Here is a 19,078-nt window from a genome sequence, read left to right as displayed (position 1 = left end):
TCTTAATCAGATAGCATAAATTAAAAAGAAAAAGAAGGAAAAAACACCAAGAATCTTCAGTTATCAGGAAAGTGTGCAAGAGAAGTGAACCTAAAATGAATCAGTTTGAACTATACCACAAGTCACATTTACAGCCAGTTTCAAACCACAATTCAAGTTCTGATCACAACATTCTTGTATAGTTCTGGTAACATCATTTGTGGATTCACCTAAGCACATTAACTGTTTACAACCAATCTGTGACAGTTGAGGAAAGCCATACATTCTGGTTTTCACGGTTTATGTGTTTGGTGGTACTTTTGCAACTACTGTGGTCTCACCACTCAGAAAAGGCACTCGTTCATTCACACCCTAGGCAACTTTAGCTTAAGTGTTCTAATGCCTGGATGACTAAACATTTTGGAGGATAAATTATCTTTTCTCATAAATTTTTATAAGTACTAAGGTTAAATAAATATTTTTAAAATAAAGGGAATAATGTCAAACAGATTAAAGATTTTTATTTTTTATGAAAGAATTTTATGTAACTCTTTTTTATTACTTTTTTAACATGCTATACATTACATGCCCATGACTTATTTATTTTATAACTGGAAGTTTGTACCTTTTCACCTCCTTCACCCATTTCACACCTCCCCACCAACCACCCCCGCATTATCTAGAGTAAGACTTCATCATCTGTTCTAATAATATTGATGAAGGCTTTGACAAAAGGTATTAAAAAATAGAATGACTTTTGAAACTGAATTATTAGATGAGCAAGTTCAGGATACAGACTTTTTAGTAATTTGACAATTATTGACTAAATGCATAGTTCATAGGCTTTTCCAAGGTACTTCGGTACTTCCAAATAACTAAGCAGAATCTCTGTCTTCAAGACAGAAGGAGGTGTGGTACTAAATAACAGAAAATAATATGAACAGATAATTATAATCACAAAGCTATGTAGAAAGGAAATAAAGTCATATTAAAGTTGGATAATGAAAAAAGAGGGCAACTTTATAAGAAGATAAAACTTGATTCTGCCTAAAACTCAGATGTGTGGCTGATTTCTTTCATGAGCACAAAAAGGAGGAGGAAGAAAATAAGTCTTTAACCACCATTTTTGCAATTAGCAGCTTTTGCTTCCAATGTCCTTGGTATCCATTTCTGATAGTAAAAATGTGCCAGTAGACTTAGGAAGAAAATAATTTGTAAAGCAAGAAGCTTAAAGGTTTTTAGCATTATAATAATTACAGTTCTGAAGATCAGAAACATTGACCTTTAAAAAAAAGGCCTAGATATATCATATTACTAGTATTTTTATAGCATGACCAAATAATAATAATAGCAATAATAAAATGTATCCCATCATCTTCCCTTCCAACATGCTCCCTCTCCAATATTTCTTAGCTTTAATAATTGGAATTATCATCCACCAAGTTGCCTAAGTCAGAAATATGGGCATAATTCTCGACTATTACCACTCTTTTAAGGTTCATGTCCAATCAATCCCTGGATTTTATATGTTCACAAGAGTTTGTGGAATCCTTCACTTTTCTCCATCCCACTGCACTATGACTATTGGTCCCTTCCATTAATTTTGCCACTACTTTCTATAGTCCTCCATACTGAAACCAATGAAGTTTTCCTGAAGCACAAATTAGAATGGATCATTCCCAGTTTAAAATCCTTCTATGACTTCCCATCATTCCAAAGATAAAGCTTAAAATTCCTAGGATGCTTTACAAAGTCCAACCTAACCTGAACCCTATTTGCCTCTCCAGCTTCACCCTTTGCAATTCCATGTGCTCAAGCCATCTTCAACAGTGGTGATGCTGGGAATGCTCTGTGGCACCATTTATGTCTGGGTTTTCAAACAAACTGCACTTTGCATAGAATGTTCCTCCCTCCTATATTCTCACAACCCACTATTACCTGCCCTTCCAGGTCCTCAGTTTCCTTGGAATTTGCATAATATAAACTTTCTTGACTCCTATCCTGAAATCTCTAGCCTTTTACCAACCTCTCCCTGTTCCCCCACTACCCCCCGGCCCAGGCCCTGACACCCTGGCAACCACTTTTCTACTCTCTGATTTTATGGGTTCCTTTTTTCACTTTTTAATGTGTGTGTGGTTGGTTGGTTTGTTTGTTTAAGATTCCACATTTAAGTGAAACCGTTCAGTATTTGTCTTTCTCTCTCTGGCTTATTTCACTTAGCGTAATGCCTTCCAGGTCCATCCATGTTGTCACAAATGGTGGAATTTTTTTTTTCAGCCTGATTAATTCTCATTTTATACATGTACCACATTTGCCATATCCATTTATCTGCTGATGAACACTGGAATTGTTTCCATACCTTGACTATTGTATATAATGCTGCATTGAACATGGGAGTTCATATCTCTTTGAGATAATGGTTTCCTTTGGATATTTACCCAGAAATGGGATGGATGGATTATATAATAGTTCTGTTTTTAATTTCTTGAGGAATCTCCATACTGTTTCCCATTGTGGTTGTACTAGTTTACATTCCCACCAACAGTGTACAAGGGTTCCTTTTTCTCCACATCCTTGAGAACATCTGTTATCTCTTATCATTTTTATAATGGCCATCCTAATAGGTATGAAATGATATCTCATTGTGGTTTTGATTTGCATTTCCCTCATGATTAGTGTTGTTGGACACCTTTTCAAAATGTACCTTTTGGTTATTTGTATGTCTTCTTTGGAAAAATGTCTCTTCAGGCTCTTTGACCATTTTTAATTGAGTTATTTGTGGGTTTTTTGCTATTGAGTTGTGTAAGTTTATTGTATATTCTGGATATTGATTCCTTATTGGATATGTGGTTTCCAAATATTTTCTTCCACTCTGTAAGTTGCCTTTTTATTTTGTTGATGGTTTCCTTTCATGAGCAGAAACTTTTTAGTTTGATGTAGTCCCACTTGTTTGTTTTTGCTTTTGTTGCCTTTGCTTTTGGTGTTATATCCAAAAAATAATTGCCAAGACCAATGCTGACAACCTTGCTTACCCTATATGTGGAACTTGTGTATGGAAGCCCCATTGGCTAAAAGAACCAGGTGATTTGGGGACCTGTCTTTTGGATAGTAGCTGCAAAATCTGGGGTGAAAACTTGTGTATACAAGTTTTTTTTTAGGCAGATAGTGATGGACTTGGAGCAGGCTACAGGTAGGTGAAGAGGGAGGTGTCCACCAGCTTCCCTGGTTTCATGGGAGAATCATAGCCAGTTCCTAGATGTGTACTAAATTAGAAGCAGGTAGCAGCTTTCAAATTATGCACCTGGGCCCCTTTCACGATAAGCCTGGGAGATGGGTGATTGTTCTATTTCCTCTGTGTTGGGCCCTGGGAGAACAGCCATAGTGAGGGCTTACATGCCTATAAACAACTGCTCCTTTGTTTGCTAAAGTTTTGTGGGTCTTATGGATGAAAGCCTTGTTGGTTTTCAGAGCTAGGGTTTTGGGAACCCATCCCTCTGATGGAAATCTTAAAAGTTGGAGGCACTAAGAGTTAAATCCAAACGCTTTGCTCCTCAGGAGAAGCAGGCCATTGGGAGTTCTCTCCCAATTGTATGGTACTATATTTGGGTTGGGGGTTTATGGCAAGAGTGGGCCATTCTTTCCTTCACATTTCAATGTGGGTATTTTCCCATTCACCTGACATGCAGGAGTTGCTCAGCTAGTCTCTGAATTTTCCTCATAGGTAACTGCTCTGTGTGCAGCTATACATTTGGTATGTCCATGGAGAGGAAGGGAGTTCAGGAGCCTCCTATGGCACCATCTTCATCAGCCGTCCATCCACTCCTTCACTCCTTCCCATTTCCTCTCTTGTCCTGGTTGAAACTGCCATTGTTTCTTTCTTTCTTTTATTCTTTTAAGATCAGATTTATTAAGATTAATTTATATACAATAAAATTCTCACGTTCAGTTTTATGGTTTGATAAGTTTTGGCAAACATAAACAGTTATGTGACTACCACCACAAGTGAAATATGTAACATTTCCCATCATCCTATAAAGTGCTCTCATGGTCCTTTTTAGTCAGCCCCCTTACCCCTCCCCACCAGTAGCAATATCTGATTTCTTCTCTATCCCAAGATCATCATACAAGTGAAATCTTAAAGAATGTAGCCTTTTGTGACTAGCTTGTCACTGAACGTAATGATTGTGAGATTCATCTGTGTTAGTGCATGTAGACGTAGTTTGTTCTTCCTAGTGCTAATATTACATTTTACAAAAGTACTACAATTTACCTCTTTACCAATTAATATACATCTGGGTTATTTGGGGCTATTATGAAAGAAAGTGTTATGAACATTCTCACACAGGTCTTTGTATGGAGAAATGTTTTCTTTTATTTTTAATAAACATGCAGAAATGGAATTGCTTGGTTATATAGTAGGTATATATTGACCTCTACAAGAAATTGCTAAACTGTTTTCTAAAGTTGCCATATCATCTTGAATGCCCACCACAATGTGTAAGTGTTTGGTTAATCTGCATCCTTGCCAACACTTGGCATTTCCAGTTTATTAATTTTAGCTAATATAGTAGATGTGAGGTAGTTTCTCATTGTGCTTTTAACTAGCAACATCTTAATGATGTTGACAAATCTTACATGGTTTATTTTGCCACCTGTATTTTTTTGTGAAGTGTCTGTTAAAATCTTTTGTCAAATTTTTAAAAAAAACTGTGGTGTTTCTCTTTATTGAGTTGTAAAAATTCTTTATATATCTGGAATAAATTCCTTTAAGAGGTAGATGTTTTGCTAACAGACTGTGGCTTGTCTCTTTTCCTGACAGTGTCTTTTTAATAGTAGTTTTAAATTTTCATGAAGTCCAATTTGTTACCCGATCTAAGAAATCTTTGGTTAACCAAAGTCATAAAGAGTGTATCTGTATTTTCTCCTAGAAATGTTATAATTTTAGTTGTTTTACACATGGTATGAGGTAATCCTAGAGCTTAATTTTTGCATAAGAGCTTTTTGTGTTTTGTTTTGTTTTTTGGGTTTTTTGTAGGTCAGAGCTCTCCCCACTACATCAGAATCTTCTCTGTTTTGTAGGAGATAAGAAGGTCTTAATATCTACACTTACCTATATTATCTCAAGCTCATGATTATTTGCTTCTATGGTAGGCATAGGCCAGAACTGCCATGTTGACTCTCTCAGGCATGATAAGTACTTTTGAAAATCACAGACTAGTCATCATTACCTAGATGCAATGTGGCTGTGTATGGGCCTGCCAAATCATTGTTATATAGCCAACAGACACTGAAACAAGGTGATGCTGGTGGCATAGTAACATAGAACAAGATGATGTGGCCTAGTCTTTTTTCTTGAATACTCCTGGTAAGTGATATTGGAAATGCTTTCACAATGTTCCCTGTAGAAGATTATATTTATAGTCCTAGTATTATAATATTATATGAAGAAGTTACTCTTTCCATTTTGTAGCATCCACCCTTATTGGAATTATAAGTTACTAAGTAACAAAAGATGAATAATGACTTATTTTACTATATTTGCTGTTTTATTTTTTAAGATGCCAATGCAGATTTCACAATGGCACGTATAGAATTTAGTCTGATTTTTAGAGTTTTCAGAAAACTAGAAGTGAATTTCCCTTTTGGCTAGAAGTCTGTGTGGGTTCCTGGTTCCTCCTCCCACAAACTTCCTATTTATTCTGCGTTACTCCACATGGATTCTACAGATTTGATTTAAACTGCTCCGACTCACACAGACATATCTACCCTAGCGAAGTTTGACTGTTTTAACATTCTACTCATCACTAATGTTCCTATTTCATTTGGGCTTTCAATTTGGATGAATTCCAAATTACTATTTATTCTGATAGAAACACTACTAATTACACAAAGCATCTTAATGAAGAGTGGAAACATAACTCAGAGCATCCTCCTTGTGGTGTTCTAATACCTAGTAGCTTTAAAATAGCATTAAGACACTTTTTTTCCCCAAAGCTCTTATCCCATGCTATTAAAACTCTTGCTACTTGATGTTTTTCTAATGTTGAGCAAACTTAGATTCAAGGGTTTATGGAGAATTGCTGATCCTTCAGATAGAGCTTAAATTTGACCAACTTAGTAAGGTTTAAGCAAGCATATTGACTTGCTGCTAAAGTTTAAAAATCAGTCACTAGAATTATGCTAAAGTAGGCTACAAAATAAAGTAAAAAACTTGATTTTCGTGATCCTGATACTCCTCAAAGTTTCTTACTGGATCCCAAGCTTTTGCTTCCTTGTTTATATTACTATAATAGATGGAGTTAATTACCCTGAATCTTCTTCCCTTCCTTGTATCCACACCCTTTTCTATGTAGTTTTGCAGTTTTCCTATCAAGAAGTGAAGTATTTTCCTTGGCTCTTGATTCTGAGTTCAGGCATGTGACTGGCTTTGGCCAAATGGGATATCAGTAAATGCTATGCCAACAGAGACTTGAAGAAGGACTTGAAAGATTGGATTTACTCTCTTGTGCTTCGGCCAGTGCCATAAAACAGCAGGCCCAGACTAGCCTCCTGTTGGTGCCACAGTTAAGTACAAGAGACACAGGAAGCAGGGCTGAATTGACCCAGCCAAGACCAGCCTGGATTAGTCTGCCCCCAAATTACATTCAAACACATGAGTGAATCCAGTGTAGATAAGCTGAACTTCACAGATACATAACAGATGTTTATTATTGTATAATCATTATATCTTGTTGTTTCATAGGTATGTGGGTTTGTTTGATTGGTTTTTTTGTACTTTTGGGTTTTGGGGGTTTTGCTTGTTTCGGTAAAAGAATGAATTTTTTAAGAAATATTTTAAGATTTTATTTATATGACAGAGAATGGGTACAAGTAAGCAGAGTGGCAGGCAGAGGGAGAGGGAGTAGTAGGTTCCCTGCTGAGCAGAGAGCCTGATTCGGGCTCCACCCCAGGACCCTGGGATAAGGACTTGTGCCCAAGGCAGATGCTTAACCGACTGAGCCACCCAGGTGCCCCTTAGCAAATATTTCACACTAATTTTTTTCAAGTATACTTAACATACAGTGTTGTTAGTTTCAGTTGTACAATATAATGATTCAATAATTCTATACATTTCTCAGTGCTCATCAAGTTAAGTGGACTCTTAGAACCCACTTTAAAAGCACTAAATTTTTACTCTCACTCACATACAATTTATGTGTATGATGTCATACTTTATATCCTTTTACTTTATGAATCCCTTGACTGATTTTTATAGATATAATTGCTTTTACTGCTTTTTCTTTAACCTCTGTACTGGTTTTATAAGTGATTAATCTACTTTTATGATGTTTATATTTGTCTGTGAAGTTTTTTCCTTTCCTAATTTTCTTACTCCTGATTATAGCCTTTTTTTCCACTCAAAGAATTCCCTTTAACATTTCTTGTAAGGCCGGTTAAGTGGTGATGAACTCCTTTAACTTTTGTTTGTATAGGAAATGCTTTATCGCTCCTTCTATTCTGAATGATAGCCTTGCTAGGTAGAGTATCCTTGGTTGCAGGGTTTTTTTTTTCCTTTCAGCACTTTGAATATATTATGTCACTCCCTTCTGGCCCATAAAGTTTCTGCTGAAAAATCAGCTGATAGCCTTATGGGGTTTCCTTTGTATATAATTGTTTTCTTTTCTCCTTCTGCTTTTAAAATTCTCTATCACTGGGGCACCTGGGTGGCTCAGATGTTTAGGTGTCTGCCTTCAGCTCGGGTCATGATCCCGGGGTCCTGGGATCGAGTCCCGCATCAGGTTTCCTGCTGAGCAGGGGGCCTGCTTCTCCCTCTGCCTCTGCCTCTCTCTCTCTGACTCTCATGAATAAATAAATAAAACATTAAAAAATAATAATAAAATTCTCTATCACTAATTGTTGCCATTTTAATTATTATGTGTCTTGATGTGGATCTCCTCAGATTGATTTTTTGGGGGCTCTCTGTATCTCCTGGATCTGGATGTCTCCTTCTCCAGATTTAGGGAAGTTTTCAGCTATTGTTTCTTTTTTTTCCCAGCTATTATTTCTTCAAATAAATTTTCTGCCCCTTTTCCTCTCTTTTATTCTGGGATCCCTAATGCAAATGTTATTACACATGATGATCTCTCTAAGTTCCCTTAATCCAGTCTCATTTTTTTTAAGATTTTATTTATTTATTTATTTGAGAGAGACTGAGAGACAGAGAGAGCATGAGCAGGGAGGAGGGGTAGAGGGAGAGGAGAAGCAGACTCCCAGCTGAGCAGGGAACCTGATGTGGGGCTGGATCCTAGGACCCTGAGATCATGACCTGAGCTGAAGGCAGACCCACCAAGGCACCCCAGAAATATCAAATGATTTTAAATAAATTTAATTATAATTTATGTACCATAATAACTCTTGAGAAGTACCTGGATATAACAATTACCATGGTTGTTCTCTCAGTATACCCCCTACTTGACCAACTTGCTAGACTGGCTGTCTGTTCCTTCTGTCCTGTGCACCCAGATACTTGTGAAAATAGACTCTTAAAAAATACTTATTACTAAAGTATAATAAAATACAACATACAATATTCTATTCTTTTTAGGTGTACAACATATTGATTCAACAATTCTATTCATTACTCAATGCTTACCACTAGTCACCATCTGTCATCATACAACCTTGTTATAACATTATTGACTATATTCTGTATGCTGTACTTTTCATCTCTGTGACTTATTTTTATTTTTTTTATTATGTTAGTCACCATACATTACATCATTAGTTTTTGATGTTGTGTTCCATGATTCATTTGTTGTGTATAACACCCAGTGCTCCATGCAGTACGTGCCCTCTTTAATACCCATCACCAGGCTAACCCATCCCCCTACCCCCTCCCCTCTAGAACCCTCAGTTTGTTCCTCAGAGTCCATAGTCTCTCATGTTCGTCTCCCCCTCCGATTTCCCCTGACTTAATTATTTTAAAACTATAAGTTGGTCCTTCTTAATCCCTTTCACCTATTTTGCCCATCCCTCACCCACCTATCTTCTGACAACCATCAGTTTGTTCTCTGTATTTTTTAGTCTATTTCTTTTTGTTTTGTTTTTTAGATTCTACATATAAGTGAAATCATGTGGTATTTGTCTTTGTCTCTCTGAATTATGTGACTTTGCATACTATCCACTAGGTCCATTCATGTTGTCACAAATGACAAGACTTCACTTTTTTGTGGCTGAATAATATTCCATTGTGTGTGTGTGTGTGTGTGTGTGTGTGTGTGTGTGTGTGTGTGTACCACATCTTCTTTATCCATTTACTATAGATGGACATTTGGGTTGCTTCCACATCTTGGCTATTGTAGATAATGCTGCGATAAATATAGGGGTGCATGTATATTTTTTTGAACTAGTGTTTTTGTTTAGGTAAATACTCATAGAATTATTGGATCATATGATCTTTCAAAATAGGCTCTTCTTAAGGATAAGCACATACCCCTTTATTCTTAACATGAATCATTTGTGTTGATTCTTGAACTTGTTTATGCCACTTGTTTTTCATTTTGTAACTATAACATTTAATTAAATATTAAATAAACAAAATGTAAAGAGTTTTTATTTCCATGAACACTAAATTTAATGCTTTGGAAAGTTTTAAAAATTTATTTAGCATTGCTATCAAATTAAGTACAGGTGAGAAAACAGAAAAGATTGCGGAAAAACTTAGATAGATTCTGCTTTAAATTGTTCATCTGTGTCTTTAAGTTCTTATTTCACAAATACACAAACAAAACATATGCAAAACAAACAAAGCAAAATAGTACTTGAAGATGTATCTGGATTTGTTTGGGCAAACAATCAACTCAGGGCTCCAGGTAGTAGCCCCATACCAAAGAAATAATCTTGGCCCTACATTTGAACTTTGGCAAATGAGTGGGTGTATTTCTTAACTTAAATTAATATGTTAAAATATATGTGTATGGTTTTTTTATGACTTTAAAGTAGGCTTTAACCTACTTTTTTTGGTTACATAACTAATTATTTAGCTTAATTCTTTTTTAGTCTCATCAGTTCCAATCCATCGGTTCAGAAGCCTTTTCTCCTACAAAAAAATATGAGGATTCATGCTCTAACAACTTGAAAGGTGGGTACACATGTAGGGTGGGTACATGACCAACTCCAGCCCTCTCAGAAAAGAACTAGCATAATATACAGTAGTTGAAATCTTTATAGTCTGAAAAGCACTGTACATATGTTATATATTACTGTAATTTTTGGTGACAATAGAAGGAGTTTTGTAAAACAGGAATACTTTTATTTTAATGGAAGATGAATTATTTGCTCCTTTGGTTTATTTTTCCTACAATGCAAAGCCAGAAGCACATTTACTTCTGTCTGGAGTTTCCCTGGATGGCAGATGCTTTTGAGAAAGGGTTTCTTATTCCTTTTTTTGTTTTGTTTTCTTATTTTATGATTGTAATGGCAGGTTTAGCAAGAACAGGGAACTTTCAAAATCTGCTCCTTCTACATTTACCATCCCAGAGAATTTCATTCAGGCAAGAGGACTTTCCTTTCTAAGTCACAAGCACACTATAACCCAGGAAAGGAATATCAGCTAGAGATGCTTGGAATTCAAAAATGCCAGCAAGAGTAATATATCCAGATTCAGCTTTTTAGTAAATGCAACTAAAGAATCCTAATGAATATATTGTGTAAAGACAAAAGTAGCCTCCACTTTCAAGAGATGAGAGAGAGGGGCTCATAAAATCTGGGTTTTGTTTTCCAGGATTCAGTTAATTCCAGAGGGGTACATTTACTAACTCCTCTTTTTCTCATTTTTTGGAAAGAATTTATACAATAAAAATTACCTCAAGAATCCTTAGAAATGAAAAAAAAAGTATCCTTAGAAATAGAGCATATGAAAAAATTGTCAAGGGCTATTCGTGTTATTATATATTTTTGTGGCTTGTCTGGTAGTTATCTTTGTGTGGTTCTGTGATCATTTATATGATCTACTCTTAGTTCTCTCATTATGAGAGTCTCTATTCTTTACTGCTACTATTTAAGCAATATATTTATTGGCAATTTTAGATGACAGATGGACATGTGCTCAGATGATGGGTGTGCACATCTGATTTTAGTAAATATCCCACAGTAAACAAATAAATGAATGTTCAGAGAATATCTGAAATGCTGTATTTAAGGTTCCTGTGCACATTTTGTTTAGCATTACAAATTGACTGTCTAACAGAATTAGGTAGAGAAATTATATATCAGATCCATGATGCTTTGTGAATAATTGACTAGCCATACAGGTGCATAAGATTTCAGTTGAGATTTCCTTGTTTTTATGAGGAATATGTATTATTAAAAGATGAAGGGGTGTTCCAGAGATTCCTTGTCATTTTTACAATAACAAAATTTTATGCATAATTTATCACGTGGCCGAAGTTTTCTAAATGTGTTGCCATTGTTGTGATATCATCTATACCACCGTTGCCCCAAGAACAGAGAATTTTATCATTTATTCTGATAGTAAGTGTTATGCTTCAAACACAATTAGCTCTCTTTTCTTCTGTTCTGGGGATGGATGCTTCCACAGTGCAACACTCTAGCCATCCTTCAGAGCACTCTGCACTTTCACCTTGAAGCATTTGTCACAATTGTAATGATGTGATAACTCAATGATTCATTTCATATTTGTCACCCCTACTGGATGATAAACTGAAAGCAGTCAAAGTTCATGGCAGAAGTTTAACTCATACTGTGTCCCCAGCACAAAGTAGGTAATTAACGCATGCTTTTTATTAATTAAAGAATGAATAGACAGGAAGAAGTGGAGAAACCTAGGCTTTCCTCCCACTCATTCTTCTCTTAGCTTTTCTAGGGCTTTTGCGCATAGTGGGGGTCCCTTGAGGAGGCAGAGGGCACCCTCCTCCAAACCTCTGCTCTGCCCATACTCAGTCCCTCTTCCTTTGGCTCTAGGTATCAGATATCCTATCACTGTGGACATAAACAGATCGGGACATAATTTATTCTGAGACTAGTAAAGGCTTTAGTGCACTGCCAAAATATCACTGCCTTCACACATGGCCAAGGTCATCCTCATACCACTATTCATGTAGCATACATCCAGACCCTTTCATAGGGAAAATATATTGTGGGAAACTATACTATTTCAAGTACATCCTTAACTTTCTGAAGTTGACCTTAGAGAAAAAAATCAGGAACTTCATACAATTCTCTTTAGTGCCACTGTCAGAAAAAGAACATGAGATAGTTGGAATACAATTCTATTATTCTGATAATAATGTAATCACTCACCAATACAGTACAGTTATAAAATAAATCATTAGAAATACATACATAACATACTAAGTCAGTGGAGTGGGGAAGATAGCTAATGCAGAGATAAACAAGATAAAATAGATAAAAATAAGCATTGACCTAGTGGTCATTTAAGGAAATGCATGTAAAAATCAGGTTGTAATAATAAAAATAATGTGAAACATTGTGAAGACTAATCAAATCTGATGATGAAATGTGGGATTGAAAGTATCTGAAGATTCAAAAACTAAAGCAAGAAAACTAATAGGATGTAAATGCTTAATGTTGAAGAGTGAGGAAAACTTCATGTTATATTATGGTTTGGTGGTTCAAACAATATAAAAAATAATTTATAAGAGATGGTAGAAGAGCTAGAAAGTAGATGTGGCCAATTATAACTTAAAGTCATCAATCAATAAATATCCATGTCTTTACCTAGACTACCCGACCTCGACTATTTCAGTAAGCTTTGAAATGACCCTCCCACTTTCTAAGCTTTCCCACTTGTTTATCAGGCTTCTTTCCTGAGTCTGCCATTACATCACTTTCTCCTTCATGCATTCATATTTCGTAAGGTCCCACTGAATGCCACCTGTTTTCCATGAAGCCTTGTCTGATAACCAGCTGTTAGTGAATGTCTCCCTCCTCTAAAATGTCATAAGACTTTATCAGCACCTTTCTTATTTATGACTCTTAGAACTTTCTACTTTGTATTTTAGTGACTAATGCACATTTTTACAACTTCCTCACTGGTCCATAAATTTTTGAGGGTGAAATTTTATTGTACACTCTGCCAAGCATATTATAATATCCAGCTCACAGCAGGTGCTCAATTGTTCAATGTAGACAGTACATGATTTTCAAGACAGTTTTTGTACATGAGATTTTGGAGAGCATTCACCTTTCCCTTTCCTCCCCTTGTCTGCTTTTCTAAACTTGGCTGGGAGGCCCACTCAAGACAGTTCCTCATGAAGCTTTCCATGGCCCCCAAGGTCAAAGTGGTCTCTTCTCTGACATATGTATTCAACATCTAAAATGTTTGGATCACTGCACCGGACAATTGATACTCATCATGTACTACTCATATGGTAGGTCACCATTTTTATGTGTATCAACCTCCCTCATTCAAGATTGTGAACTTTTCAAGAATAAGGATCACATTTTATACATTTTAATAGTTACTATCCTTTAGTATTTATTCTATATTTAGTAGTTACTGTCAGCCCAGAGTGGTGTTTCACATTTGCTGCTTCTTTTTTGTTACTGAAGTATCCTGAGCATCTAGAACACCACTGGCACATAGTAGGTTCTAAATAAATATTTGTGGAATGTGGTTGAATAAATGAGAAGTAAAAGTTGATTTCTACTAACTCTGAGTGAAAGGTTGAATTTTTTTTTAAAGATTTTATTTATTTATTTGACAGAGAGAGACACCGTGAGAGAGGGAACACAAGCAGTGGGAGTGGGAGAGGGAGAAGCAGGCTTCCCACGGAGCAGGGAGCCAGACGCGGGGCTTGATCCCAGGACCGTGGGATCATGACCGGAGCTGAAGGCAGACGCTTAACGACTGAGCCACCCAAGCACCTGAAAAGTTGACTCTTTTAACAACTGCTTCTAGGAGCTGATTTCTTAGCGATGAGAAGTAGAAAGCAGTGTTAACTTCCAGCACACCTACGCAGCAACAGGCCGGTTAACTGGACCACTTATATAGACATGTTCTTCATGATCCTCATTTCAATTTCTCTTTGACATACTTCCTTTAGGAGCCACATGTCAGAGTGGTCTCTACTTGGAAATATTTGATCATTAATTGTGTAGATCATTTATGCCATTTCCCCCTCAGTCAAGTGATTTTTCTCTGGAGCTCCTGAGTCAATATACCCAATGTGTCCTTCTTCAGCATTTTCCTTATTCTTGTGATGATTGCCAAATTACATTTTAGTCACTTTGAATTCAGACAGATAACTTTGTCTCCTTTCACTCATCATTAATAAGCATATGATAATCACCTAAACATGGAGATGTTGGTTAAGCTAGAGTGTTTTGAATTCATGTAGCCAAATGCAGTGGTATTTAATCACATGAAGGTTTAGCTTAGAACACTGGTCTGTGTTTCTCTTTTCGCTATTGGAGCCATTACCCTGTAGGAGCCTTCCTTCCTTTCTTCTGGTACTTGCTGAAGATACAACAGGGAATAAGTCAGAAATGTTTCCTGTCCTAATGGGATTAAATTTTTAGAGATTACACTTTTGGAAAAGACTAATGTTTACTATTTTTATTGTAATTATTATAAATGCAGCAAAGAAGTACAGAGAACTATGGGAGCTTACAAAAATCTATCCTGGTTGTATTTTGGAAAAGGGGCAGTGGTGTTAAGGTTGAGTCATGAAGAGCTAGTCAGAATAAGTGAGGAAAATAGGAGGAGAGAGGGAGGGAAATATTCCAGGAAGAGGGAAGCAAGGGGCCACTTCCCTTGAGTGGTCACTTCTCCCTATATCCATCAGCTAACAAGAATGAATATCTTGTTCATTAAATTGTTAGGTTGGCTTAAAGAGGTATTTGACTCATTACATAAGAAATGCCATAGCATATTAATATAAAATTGTATATATGTTTGAAAGCCTGCATCTTCTTCCATAAATTAAAAATAAAGCAAAACTTGTCAAATCCTGGCCATTTGATACCTAGGGAATCTCGTTTTCTTTACCCTAATTTACACTAATTGGGAGGGGGACAGGCATAAGATTAACTCCTTTTTTTATCCTTAAGATTATTTCAAAGGCAAGTTAAAGGGCAAACTAGTCATTTGCTCTATTAATTTTTCAAATATTTATTAGTTTCTATCCTCAAGAGAACAGACATTATTAGTCATTTTCATATTGGTGATTTTTTAATCAACTTTTAAATGGATGTTTTTTTAAAAGTTTTTCACAATTTCTAGTTTCTAGGTTAATTGACATTTCAGTAAATAAATCGTAGTACCCTAAGTATAATCCTTGAAAACCAGATTAGAGGGCATTAAAATATAAAAACTGGTAAGGGAAGAAGACTTCACTAAATGAAATGGATGTAATTTAGTTGAAAGAAACAAAATAATTTCAAAATGAAAATTACTATTCTGTGGTAATCCTCCTATAATTCAAATGGAATGTGACTTTCTAAAGGCAGGGTTATTGGATTTGTATTCATATTATGATTTGACCCCTTTCTAGAGGAGTGAAAATTTTATGTAACTCTAAAGGCATGGAATATACTTTGGAAAAATATATGTCTAATTTTTATTACTGCAGCTATTTCTAGTGAAAAATATCCTTTGGTCAAGGAATGAGAAAGAATCCTAACTATTATATGTGCACTCTTTTTGCTCATAAAACTAAGCAAGTCTAAAAGACTAAAATTTATCTAAGTCACAACTGTCTGATGAGTGGCATTTTTCTTGCAATAAGATCACAAAGGATATTTTCATCTCTTTCAATTCAGCAGTCAGGTCAAGGCCCCCTAATAGAAGGCTGCATTACTCTTTAGTCCTGCCACTTTTAGTAACATTTACTTCATTCTGTGTTAAGTGAAGGAGAGTAGGTATCACCCTTTATAGGTGCAGAAGAAAATGAGAAACCTTGAGTCTTCTTTCACTCCAAAAAGAGAACCATCAGACCTAACCGCATGACTTCTCCTTTGAGTATGTAGATAAGAGAATGGTCATCTTTCAGGAAACATCATGACTTCTTTGCTTAAAAATGTTGCAGAATTTCTTATTGCCCATATTAAAGGTTTTTAAGCTACTGAGCATCAGATTCACCTGCAGGACTTGTGGAATCATGGATTGCTGGACCTGCCCCAGAGTTTCTGATTCAGTAGGTCTGGGATGGGGTGCATACATGGAGAGTCCTGGCCTACAGGATAACGACTAAAATTCTTATTATGCCTTAAAAGGCCCATCATAATCTGCAGGCAGCAGAGGTCACTTGGGCTCTGGAATCAAAAACCTTGGGTTCTAAGTTCTGCCACTTACTCACTATGTGACCGTGACCAAATTATTTCATCTGTAAAATTGGGCTACTAATAATATTTCTCTCTTAGGGTTGTTATGAATATTATATGAGATAGTACATTGCAGTATGCTAAAAAAAAAAACAATGTGTCCTACTATGGTAGGTTCCAGATGAATATGAGCTATTATTATCATCATCATCTTTCCCATTTTTTCTTAGTTAGATATCTTATTTTACAAGCATATCAGATTTATTCTAAACCATAGTTACATCATAGCTAATTTTATGTCTTTAAAATGTCTTCAAATGTTCAGTTTTCTCAATATGGTTCCTATCCTTTTCCTACATTCTTCCCATCTTCATCTAGTTAACTCCTATTCATTACTGAGATTTCAACTTCTATGTAACTCTTCCAGGGAAGCACTGACCACATGCCCAGTAGTTAGTTAGTAAATATCTGCTGAATACATGAAAGAGTTGTGACTGATGCTGTCCTTTGGGTCTGTACCCTCACGAAGAAAACCTTGTGAAGAGATTTTGCCCCTTAACTGGAAAAAAATGTGCCAAGAATGGAGATTTTGGTTTTATTTTTTTGTTGCTGTTGTTCCACACTGAGGAGAGAACTGAGTGACAAATGATAGCTACAACCTTTGGTGAAGTTCAGAATATCAGAGGAATATGGCAGGTCATATTGTGTAAATATAGGGATTTCAATTTCTTTTATATTTAGATATGCCATTCTACGATTGTTTCAATACCTAAAAATGGTAAGGCTAAGAACTTGGAAGCATATGCCAACATAGTGTTTTTACCAGTGTTTTTAGGAAGTATGGCTATTTTGTATAACTAACATAGCATAGTAGTTAAAAGCATGGATACATAAATACAGTATGACTTACTTTCTGATGACTTCAGATCCTTCCTTTTCTGGGACCAGATTCTTTCTCTATAAAAGGAGCATAATAGTATTACCAAATAGAGTTATTACAATTGAGATAAGATATGCAAAGCTCTTAGCACTTATTTTTAAGAACAGAAAGAGATAGATTCTTAGCTATTCATTGCTTTATGAAATGGCAATTATGGTTTCCTTCTCGTGCACATTCAATCGAAAGCTAATAGTGTATATAACTCTGCACTGACTTGATTTTATGAAAAGAGAAAGAATTTCAGCATTTAATTGGGGGGCTGGAGTGGGAATGATGACCAAATAGAGTACAAACCAAGTCAGTAATGTGTAGGGAATCTCCATAAAATTCCCATTCAGAATTATTTGGGGAATCTCTAAACCATAAAGCATACAGAAGCACTTCAGAGTTTTACTAGTGGAGAATTTAGGCTGATTTTTCTTTAATGAACTAGTGTAACATTCTATAATATTGTTTCCACATTTACCTATGATGCAGGGTCCTGGGCTATTGCACAGGGCCATCACCGATCTTAATATCAGCTTTCTGCTATTATCCTTTTCATACAGGATCAGATGGTCAGATGAGTCAGATGACTTCTAAGGAGTAAGAGGGAAAATTCCAACGATGCTGAAACACTTGGAATCTGGGTTTCTCTGACCCACTTCTCTCCAGACTGTACTAGCAGCCTTTCCACATACCACCATCACTGAACTTACCAAGTGATAATTGCCCATGTCAGTTGTCATCTTCTTCCCCCCACTCCCCACCATTTTAGCTGATATAACCAAATTGAAGAAACTAAAAAACATTTAAAAATCAGAATATGTGGATCACCGTTCACTGACAAATGCATGAACACAGAGTCTTCACAGTATATGCATAGCCTAAGTGAATAGATGTTCTTGATGCTACTCAATGATTTAAGAAGTCAATGGTATTGACCAGATGGAATTCTAAATAATCACATCTCTAAAATACCATTTAGTGGAAGTCACTCTTTTTCCTTAATAATAGTCATCTAATAGTCTCAGCAGAGAAGCCTTGACAAATTCTTTAAATTCCAGGAATTAGAGCTCTTTTCAGAAGGGAACCTGAAATTGCATGACAGGGGTCAGCCAACAATATAATTTCTTAAGATGCTTTACATTCTCTTCACTGAAACTCGGCAGAGGTGGTATCCCTAGTTGCAGAACTATATGATTTGAAGAAGAATTTGAAGAAGAGTCCTAAGTTCAACTTCTTGCTTTTCAAACCCAGGAGAAAACAAGTTGTTTTATCTATTTTGGGTTAGTTAGAGGAAACAAACCAGAAAGGGATTTTAGTTTTCTCTGTATATTGTAGTCTCAGGGAATTCCCTCCTTTAGACCACAAAGGGGGCTATTAGAGACCGACCTTTTTTGCCCTTCAAGTTAATGTGACTTCTCTTTAAAATAAATTAATTAAAATTCTGTCACAGTATGTCTCTTCAAGTTTCCTCCTCCTCCAAATACATTCTATACACAAACTCAAATGGATTAATATTTTATATCTAATTAAAAATAACGGCAAAAGAGTGCCATATCATGTCACAGTGGACATATATCAACAATGTCTTTCAACTTGAACTCTAGGGAAGAAAGATCTCAAATTCTATGCATGAATATTCAGTAAGTTTTTGAATCTTTCAATAATAAGTTAAGACTCAGAAAGGAGTATCGGTACACACAAAAATAAGAGAATAAACAAATAAAATGAAATTCTGTGTTACTGACAAAGCCATAGAATGTCTGTTATTCCTTCTAACTATGTATCTATACAGCGTAAACATGTAATTGAAAAAGTAAAAATACAGTTCAATTATTTTACCCATATAATATTGAGCAATATTTAAAATTTTCCCTCCATCAAAGAGAC

At 35.8% G+C, this 19,078-nt stretch overlaps 1 long non-coding RNA gene across 2 annotated transcripts in view; it reads left to right on the top strand.

Annotated features, from left to right (window-relative positions):
• Positions 1-14,181, top strand: part of LOC148164691 (uncharacterized) — a 231,956-nt gene extending 217,775 nt beyond the window's left edge. For both annotated transcript variants that reach the window (XR_015767859.1, XR_015767860.1), the window contains 3 exons: positions 10,018-10,099; positions 13,245-13,370; positions 13,707-14,181. This is a non-coding gene — a long non-coding RNA (uncharacterized LOC148164691). The remainder of the gene's footprint in view (positions 1-10,017; positions 10,100-13,244; positions 13,371-13,706) is intronic.
• Positions 14,182-19,078: the final 4,897 nt, after the last annotated feature.

Source organism: Eumetopias jubatus, unplaced genomic scaffold (assembly GCF_037043125.1).
Source record: "Eumetopias jubatus isolate StellerSeaLion01/CBP00866 unplaced genomic scaffold, mEumJub1_p1.0 scaffold_3, whole genome shotgun sequence".
In the NCBI taxonomy this organism is placed as follows: domain Eukaryota; kingdom Metazoa; phylum Chordata; class Mammalia; order Carnivora; family Otariidae; genus Eumetopias; species Eumetopias jubatus.
The sequence above is the reverse complement of the archived record's forward strand: the minus strand, read 5'-3'. Positions and strand labels throughout refer to the sequence as shown.